At 41.5% G+C, this 9,135-nt stretch overlaps 1 pseudogene; it reads left to right on the top strand.

Annotated features, from left to right (window-relative positions):
- The first annotated feature begins 7,002 nt into the window (after positions 1-7,002).
- LOC130018641 (plasminogen activator inhibitor 1 RNA-binding protein-like) lies at positions 7,003-7,990 on the top strand (annotated as a pseudogene).
- The last annotated feature ends 1,145 nt before the right edge of the window (positions 7,991-9,135 follow it).

Consider the following 9,135-nt stretch of genomic DNA (forward strand, 5'->3'; position numbering starts at 1 on the left):
AAAGTATTGGATGCAAAACTATCCTTAAAATAGTCATTTTAGGGGTCACAGTGATAGTACAAAATGCAGAGTATTTGCATTGCATATAACAAACCCCGGTTCAACTCCCAGCATCGTATGTGGTCCCTTGCACCTGCTACAAGTGACCCCTAAGTACAGAGCCAGAAGTAAGACCTGAGTATACCAATGACTGTGACTCCAAAAACAGAGAAATTAATTCATTAAAAAAAAGAAAGAAAAAAACACCGTCCTGTCCTCTTGTTGTTAATCAATTTGCTCGAGCAGGCCCAGTAACGTCTCCATTTTAAGACTTGTTGTTACTGTTTTTGGCATATTGAATACGTCAAGGGTAGCTTGCCAGGATTCAAGATTCTAACATGAAAAGAAGCTAGTAAAAATTTTCCAAATTGAGTTAACACTTTCTTAAAGGAATTGTCACTATGAAATATAATGGCAAAACTGTTGTTTAACATAGATTTTCTTCTGTTCAATACCTTCCTGGCATTGAAGGCAAAGAAGAGAAGGGTTTGAGACAAAAATTCTACTTTATTTTTCAAGATCTATGTTTTTTTTTGAAAGATGGTGATAAAACCATAATGACAAGCCAAGAAGGGCCAGGGTAAGGTGCTTGCCTTGCACATGGCCAATCCGTTTGTTTGACCCCAGCACCAAGTATGATCCTTCTGAGCACTGGTTGGAGTCACCAGGAGTAAGCTCTGCGTACCCTCAGGTGTGGCATAAAGAACCCCCCCCACCACCACCACCACCCACACACACACAAGGAGAAAGGTGGGATTTAGCAAGAGCTTTCTTTTGTTGTTTAAGATGAGAAAGACTGGAGAATGTCCCAGATCAAGAGAGAGTAAAAGGACAATGCTAAAGACAAATGAGAGAAAAAAAATACTAAAGGACTGGCCATGTCCCCAAAGCATTGAGAAGTAACAGGATTCAGAGTAAAGGCAGGAGGGAATAAAGAGTTTTGTCCCAGTAGTAGGGAAAATTATGCAGTGACTAAGACACATGCTTTGCATGTAGCTGACCCCAACACCTCAAGGCCTCCAATCATCCTATCACCACCAGGTGTAGCTAGGAGGTCCTCAGGCACTGCTGAGACACCTTACACTGAGCATGTGGCTAAACCAGGTTAGTGACCAAGTATGGCTTCAAGGCCCTTGAGCACCCTTTGGGAGGTTCCCTGTCAGACAATAATAAATAAAAATACAAAAAGAGATTTTTATAAATGAGAAGATAGTTTGTTAAAAACCAAAATATTAGCCATAGCCCCCAACCAAAAAAAAGGTCTTGAAAAAAAAAGTTTATTTCAATAGAAATTTCTTTAAGTCATGATCTGTATTTGGGCAAGGGAAATAAAGAAAAGAGTGACGGACATACGAAAATATAAAACCTAATTACAAGCTGGTCTCTATGATAGATTCCTCCACATTGTTGTCAGTGTATAACAGAATCTCAGGATCATAAGGGGAAACTGGCACTATGGTTTCATCTGAAAGATGAGGCGTAGAAAAAGCATAAATGAAGTTGCTGGCCTGGATACCAACAATGAAATTAACAGGAACAGCTCACATGCCTAATCTAAGTATGTCATTAAGCAAATGAAAGCAAATCTGTGAGTCCTGATACAGCAGGCTTGGTGACAAATGTGGTGCTCTGGAGTGCTACTGAGGATATGTAAACAAAAAGATGCTGACAGATGTTTTCGTACAAAAAGAAATACCCAGAATAAAAGCATTTTTTTTTGTTCTTCTTTGTTCTGTAGTTATCTGAAGAAGAGAGAATGGCAAGTATTAGAATTTAATAAATTTCTATTAACAGTGTTTTTGTTCCATAGTGGGTATGTAAGGTGGGGTAGGGAGACTTTACTAAATGATATTTCAAAATCTAGCATATATTTGAAATTTGTAAATTATGCATATGACGTGCTAGTTCACTTCAGAAAATTAGACATATAACTGTGTCACTTTCAAATATATTCACACGCACACACAAAAAACACGAATGGAATTAGCAAGAGGTTGATCAAGCAACATATAGATCTATAAATCTTAAAATCCACACAGGATGAGTCACTGGGAAGAAGAGAAAAGGATAGGCTCTAGAAATAAGTTATACCACATACAACTTTTGGAAAGTCCCACCCATAATCCTACAAACTACTTCAAAAGGAGGATGCTGTTCCTGTCCCACTTACTTTAAAGTATTAACTCATGTTTTCAACCAAGTGGCAGCGCTGAATTGGCTTGTGATTATGAGCATTCAACAGTCTTGTGTGCCATTTAAGTACCTTCAGCATCAATTTTGCAGCTGGCAAACTATCGCTATTTATGTTTTCAGTGCATTTGAAATAATCTGGAAGTTATTTTACTTCCATTAGACATTAAGAAAAGATCCAAATGTAAAATCATTACTTTGTCAATTTACTGTGAAACCCAAAGGAAATCTCTCAAATGTATCACTTATTGAATATAGAAGTGGAAAAAATGCAGTTCTTAAAACTAGTTAACAATGTTTTTGGTCAAAGGTATATTAAGAATTTTGAAAAGTTTTCCATTTATACTATTATAAAATATCATAACTAATTTATAAAAATATTATTTAAAATGTTATAGTCCTTATAATCCTAAAACTCAGAAACTTAAATATGACCTCTATTTTAGATATTATGGAAGTACGGCATGAATTTATATTACTGGTTAGTTGGAGAAAGGCAATATTATACAACAGGTAGGAACTTCTGAATTAAAACCCATTGCTCTGGTCTTCCTTGTGGCAGACCTGCTTCAATTCCTACATCCCGTATGATCCCCCATCATAGCCAGGAGTAATTCCTGAGTGCAGAGTCAGGAATTACCCCTGAGCATCACCATGTATGCCCCTGTCCCCAAAATAAAAGCCATTGTTCTTATACAATCTCAAGAGAGACTTTTAAGAGTTAGTTTTGTATATTCCAAGCATAGCTCCTTCAATTCCTCTTTGGGAGTCCCAAATAGCGTTCTCATCCTGTTTGTGCAGGGCCCAGGTCTCTGAGGCGTATGTTAATGCAGGAAGAACAGTGGAATCAAAGAGATGTGCCCGGAGCCGGAGGTTCTTCGCCCTCTTAGCTATTTCTTCGACGCTCTTGAAGGAGTTCCAAGCCGCTCTCTTCCTCCTGCGCAGCTTGGGTGCCAGGTCATTTGTCATGTTGACTTCTCGACCTAGGTACACATAGCTGTTGCATTCGGAGATGGTCGTTCCGTTGAGAGCAAATGGGGAGTCAGGAACGAGACTGTTTCTCATAAACATTGTCTTCGTAAGATTCAGCTGTAGTCCGACCATTCCACACTCACGGTCAAAGTTGGCCAGCATTTGTGCCGCTTGGTTAATGTTTGGTGTTATTAAAACAATGTCATCAGCAAAGCAGAGGTGGTGTAGTTGCCAAGCATCTACCTTCACTCCCATTCCTTCCCATTCCAGTCATCGCATGATGATCTCGAGGGTGGCACTGAAGAGTTTCTGTGAAATGGTATCACTCTGCCAAACCCCTCTCTTGACATCAATGATTACTTCTTTGAAGAATGGTGAGATCCTGGAAGTGAATCCGTAATACAGCTCACGGAGGATCTTGATGTATTGAGCTTGAATGCCCTGATTGGCTAGGGCTTCAATGACCGCTTCCATCTCAACAGAATTAAAGGCCTTCTTTAAATCAATGAACATTAGACAGAGCAGCGTCTTGAACTCCAGAGAAACCCCAATGAGCTTGGCTATCGTGTGGATATGGTCGATGGTGCTGAATCATTTGCAGAACCTGGCTTGCTCGCATGGTTGTCCTTCATCTAGTGTTCTGCCAATCCTATTCAGGATGACATGAGTGAACAACTTGTAGATGAAAGACAATAGGAAGATCGGGAGATAGTTGCCAATGTCATGGATATCTCCCTTCTTGTACAGTAGTACAGTCCTGCTGGTTTTCCATTGGGACGGAACTTTGCATTCAGACAGGTAGTGTGTGAAGAGCCAAGCCAGCATATTGATGAGTACTGACAGCAGGTTCTTCAGGTGTTCAGGTCTGACCTTGTCTGGGCCGGATGCTGTTCGTTTCTTTACTGACGAAGTGGTGTGTCGGATTTTGGAAGGGAGAACATTGGGAACGACATATCCATCCTGTGGAATTTGGTATGTCGGCAAGTGGACATGGCTATCAAAGAGATTTGAGTAGAAGTCATGGATAATCTTCTCCATTGCTGTTCTGGAAGATGTGATAGATCCATTAGGACGTCGGAGGGCAGTCATCTTGGTCTTGTAGTTGGCGAAGGACAGGTGGGCATTACAAATACTTTTCCTGGCTTCTGCCACATCTACCAGCACTTCTGCTCTTCTCTCTTTGAGGTCTTCCTTGATTGCATCTCTGTACTGCTTTGTGAGCTCGGATGTTTGCTTGTGGTTGCCTGAGGCATGCACCAAACCACGTTGGCGAATAAGCTCAAGAGTTTTTGAAGATAGGCGTTTTTTTGTGGCTATCTATCTCTTGGGGTTCCTCGCACAATCATGGAGGTGCTGAATCAGTCGATCATATTCCTCGTCAATGTTGTCAACAATGGCATCTTCCCATGTTGCCGCAATAGTGCCAAACAGCTCTCACTTGGTGGTCGTTCTGGGAGTTCTCAAACTCTGTAGCCCTTTCTTCCTGCTCTGTAAAGTAGAATTTTGCATGAAGGAGACGGTGGTCCGATCCCGTTTGGAATTTTGGGACAACAGCGATATCGGTCAGGCAAAACCATCGATTGAATATGATGTGGTCTATTTTGTTGTGGAATCATCCACCGGGATACTCCCATGTCCAACGTTTAGATTCGTCCTTATGGTATGGCAATTCCGGAAGATGGGTATTTAGTGTCTTATAATGTGTCCCGCTCCTGATTTTAATCCTTTCGTCACCTCTTGTTGGTGGGAGCAAGCAGAGAATCTCTGTCTCTGGGTTTATTGAGCCTGGAGTCCAAGGTCTCAAAGTTCTGCTTATCTTGTTCTGTGGGGCTTCAGCCACGTGGCCAGAGTGGCTGCGTGGGTCCGGAAAGTGTCCTGGAGTGTGGCAGCGGCTGGGTAGTGGAGGTAGTGGAGGTCCGCCAGTGAAGTATTTATCTGGTCCAGTGGGGGTAGGGTGGGTCTTCTGTGTGCAATCCAATCTCTGGGTCTCTGGTGGTTGGTGGAAGCAGACAGGGCAGGGTAGGGTGGGGCTCCTGATTTTAATCCAAAGAGGAGTTGAAAGAGCTATGCTTGGAATATCACGTTTCACTCAAATGAGAGAAAGAATCGGGAGTTCTGACATCCGTCGACGATCAAGAATCAGGGACGCTGTCTCGTTTGCCAAGGTGTCAAAAATCAGATGGGCTGGTCACGAAACGAGATTTAAAGAGGACCGCTGGACTAGAGCTGTTACTGACTGGATTCCATGGGATGTCAAAAGACCGTGTGGCCGCCCACCTACCAGATGGTTAGACTTCTTCATCAAGATCATGAACGATTGGTTTGAGGCTCTTCGTGTTCCTAGAGCAAACAGATGCTATTGGGCTACACTAGCACACAACAGGGACAAATGTAGATGTTCCTGGTGCCCGCTCAAGCAAATCAACGATTAACGGGAAGTCAAGTGATCAAGTTTTGTATATACATGTATTTTCCCTGAAGATTACAGATATCTCTATAAAAAATGCAAAGTTAGAGCTAAGATCCCTTCACTGTCACTGTCACTGTCCTCCCATTGTTCATGTATTTGCTGGAGCGGGCCCAGTATGTTACTGTGTTTGCAAATCAAATACATCATGGAGAGCTTTACAGGCCTTGCCTGCAGGCAAGATAATCTCGGTAGCTTGCCAGGCTCTCCTAGATGGGCGGAAGAATTGAAAGCAGAGGAATCAGCAGCATGCAAGGCAAATGCCCTACCCACTGTGCTATCGCTCCAGCCCCGACATTCTTTAATTCAATTAATTTATTTAAAATTAATAAATAAATGTCTAAATTATCTTAACTGCTGTATGTGATGAAATAATAAAATACAACACTAGGAACTAGGGTGCTTAGAGATCAGTGTAGTCTAAACCACTTCAATGATTTAACAAAGCACAAATCAGTTTTTTTTTTTGGTACACAATGTTCACACGTATATTTCAAGTTTGGAAATGCATATATGCAAACAGCAATACAAAAGTGTTCATGAAGAATGCATAATCTCTGAAAATTATGAAAACATTCCTGCTACCAATACATTTCTAAATACAAAACTGACTACCATATTGTTACTTCTGTGTAGCAAGAGAAGTTCATTTTCAAAGCAGATAAATTCAGTCTTTAGGTGTCAATAGTATGAATGACAGTCTTTTTTTAAATTTCTTAGTCATTTGGAATCCTTAAACATGCAAAACCACAGACAGGAGGGTCCACAAAGGAACCAGGGTTGTCTTTATGGCAATCCAATTAAGCCAGAGCTGAGGATGCCTCTGGGTCATCTACATCAGGAGCAGAAGTATTTGACTTGTCAGTTCTGCTACCACGATTTGGACTTCCACCACGACCACTGCCTCCTCCTCCTCCCCTGCCACCACGTCCTGGGCGGCCAAGGTCTCCAAAATTGATCTCCAGCTGAGATGTTATATCATTTTCTGGCTTCTGGAAATGATGGTCCATAAAACCGAATCTTCAGCATGAACCTCTTCACTCTTTGACTTATGAAGAACAAATCCTTTCTTCCACTTCCCATCAGCACCTTCATTTGGTTTTAGAATATTAAATTCTACTTTTGCAGGGGTCCCTTTTCTGAATTGTCTTCCATTCATCCAAAGTCATCTCTTTTGGACCCTCTTCCTTTACTTCTTCAACTTCGTTCTCCTTATTTTCAGTGTCTGCCACTGGATGTTGCCTGGCCATCTGGTGGGAAGAGCTGAAGCAAGCGCTCTTGGCTCAGCACCGCCAGCTGCAATCCGCGGAGGAAAGCACCGCGGAGTCACCAACATGCCTGGGCACTTACAGGAAGGCTTCGGCTGCGTGGTCACCAATCGATTCTACCAGTTGTTTGACGATGAATCGCACCCCTTCGAGGTGTTGAAGGTGGCGGAGAAGAAGAAAAAAGAAACTGGCGGGGGCAGTGTTGGGGATCCGGTCCAAGAGTGCGCTCAAACCTCTGGGCAGACCAACTCCAGTGCTGTGGGCAAGCAGCTGCGGAATGAGTAGCAGAAAGACCACTCAATGCCTCTTTTGAAAACCACAGCACCCAAAAGGAGAGAAAGAACAAAAGGGAATGCCCTGCCACAGAGGCAGGGTGGGATGGGGGAGAGGGGGAGGGATACTGGGATCCATGGTGATGGAAAATGATCACTGGTGGAGGGATGGGTACTCCATCGTTGTATAACTGAAACCCAAGCACAAAAATCTGTAAGTCTACAACTATACCTCATGGTGTTTCACTAATAAAAAAAAAAAAAGAAAGAAAGAAAGAAAGAAAGAAAGAAAGAAAGAAAGAAAGAAAGAAAGACCTCAAGAACCCGCTGCCAACCCCCCCCCCCCCCCAACGCCCCTGTGTGGAGGACAAGAAAGAGGAGCCGCTGTCCTGTGGCACTCAAGAAAGAAGGAATAAGACGTGTTGGAAGAAGACCTGATCAACCACTTCAAGGTGAAGGATAAACAAGTGATAGGAGACCAGAAAGGCGACCAATGACAATTTGAAAAAACACTTGAAGGAAAGGGCACCGGCGGAGAACTTTCAGTTGATAGGACCGATTTTTGACCGGCCCTTCCGAGGCCGTGGTGATCTTGGAAGATGTAGAGGAGGCCCTGGACGTGGAATGGGACGAGGAGATGGATTTGATTCTCGTGGCAAGCATAAATTCGATGGGCATAGTGGAAGTGATAGATCTTCTTCTCACATTACAGTGGTCTGAAACATGCGGGCAAGCCTGGTGGTAGCGGATCTCACAATTGGGGGACTGTCAAAGATGAATGAACCGACTTGGATCAATGAAATATGACTGAGGAAACACCTGAAAGTGAAGAACAAATCAGTTCTTAACCTTTCATTTCTCCGAAGTTTTTTTTTCCCCTTTTCTCTGCCTGTGGTGAGAACTGTTAGAGGAATGCTTAGAACTGTAAAAACCTGAGCCACTACAAATGTATCCTATTTATAATTCACCATCAGGATCCTGTCCTTTTATTCATCCTTTTTACAAAACTCACCAAAGCCCCTGAATTATTTTCACTAAAATCTTTCCATTGCATGGAAACTTTACAATGATGATCTTTCTGTAATTATAGAATCTAGCATATGATTTTCACTTTCTCTCTCCATTTTAACAACTATCTTTCTCTCTTTTTCTCTTTCACCTCTCTCTCATGCTAGCAAGTTATGGTTGTAGATATAGGTGCATATAGTTATAGACACAAACAGCCATCTCTAGATTGACTTACTACTATGTATCTATATCTGCATGTTCTCTTCCTGCTTTCCTGTGATAGAGAGAATAACATATTTCTCCAATTTTTGTTTTTTATCATTTCCTACTTGACTGCTGAATTAACTTACTGCATACTTATAATTTTTATTTTTAGAAATCAAGTCTGTTCCTCTTAAATAAAATTTCCACTTCTATTTATGTATAAAATACCTTCCATAGAGTTCTACATCTTACTAACCATAGTATCTGTGAATAATACCTGTGTCCTTTAACTTGACAACCAAGTTTTTGTAGGTGCAATAATGATATTAAGATTTTTGAGATCGGAACTATATCCTGGATTGTCCAGGTAGGCCAAAAAAATCACAAAGTTATTTAAAAGTTAAGGAGACAGTTTACTTTTTATTATAACCAGTAATATTCCATTGTGTATATGTAGTATAGAATATTTATCCAGTCGTCTATTCTTGGACACTTGAATTTTTTCCAAATATTTAGTTATTGTGGATGGTGATGAAAGGAACATAGGTGTACAAATGTTTTTTTCCTCAATTTTCTTTGTGGTGCCCTTCAGGTAGTTTTAAGAAACGGGGGTTCTGGCTCAAATGGAAGCACAATTCCTATGTATTTTTAAGAATTTTCATATTGTTTTCCAGAAAGGCTGGACCAGTCAACATTCTCACCAGAGTGAATGAGA

This window comes from Sorex fumeus, unplaced genomic scaffold (genome assembly GCF_029834395.1).
Source record: "Sorex fumeus unplaced genomic scaffold, SorFum_2.1 ptg000265l, whole genome shotgun sequence".
Classification (NCBI taxonomy): Eukaryota; Metazoa; Chordata; class Mammalia; order Eulipotyphla; family Soricidae; genus Sorex; species Sorex fumeus.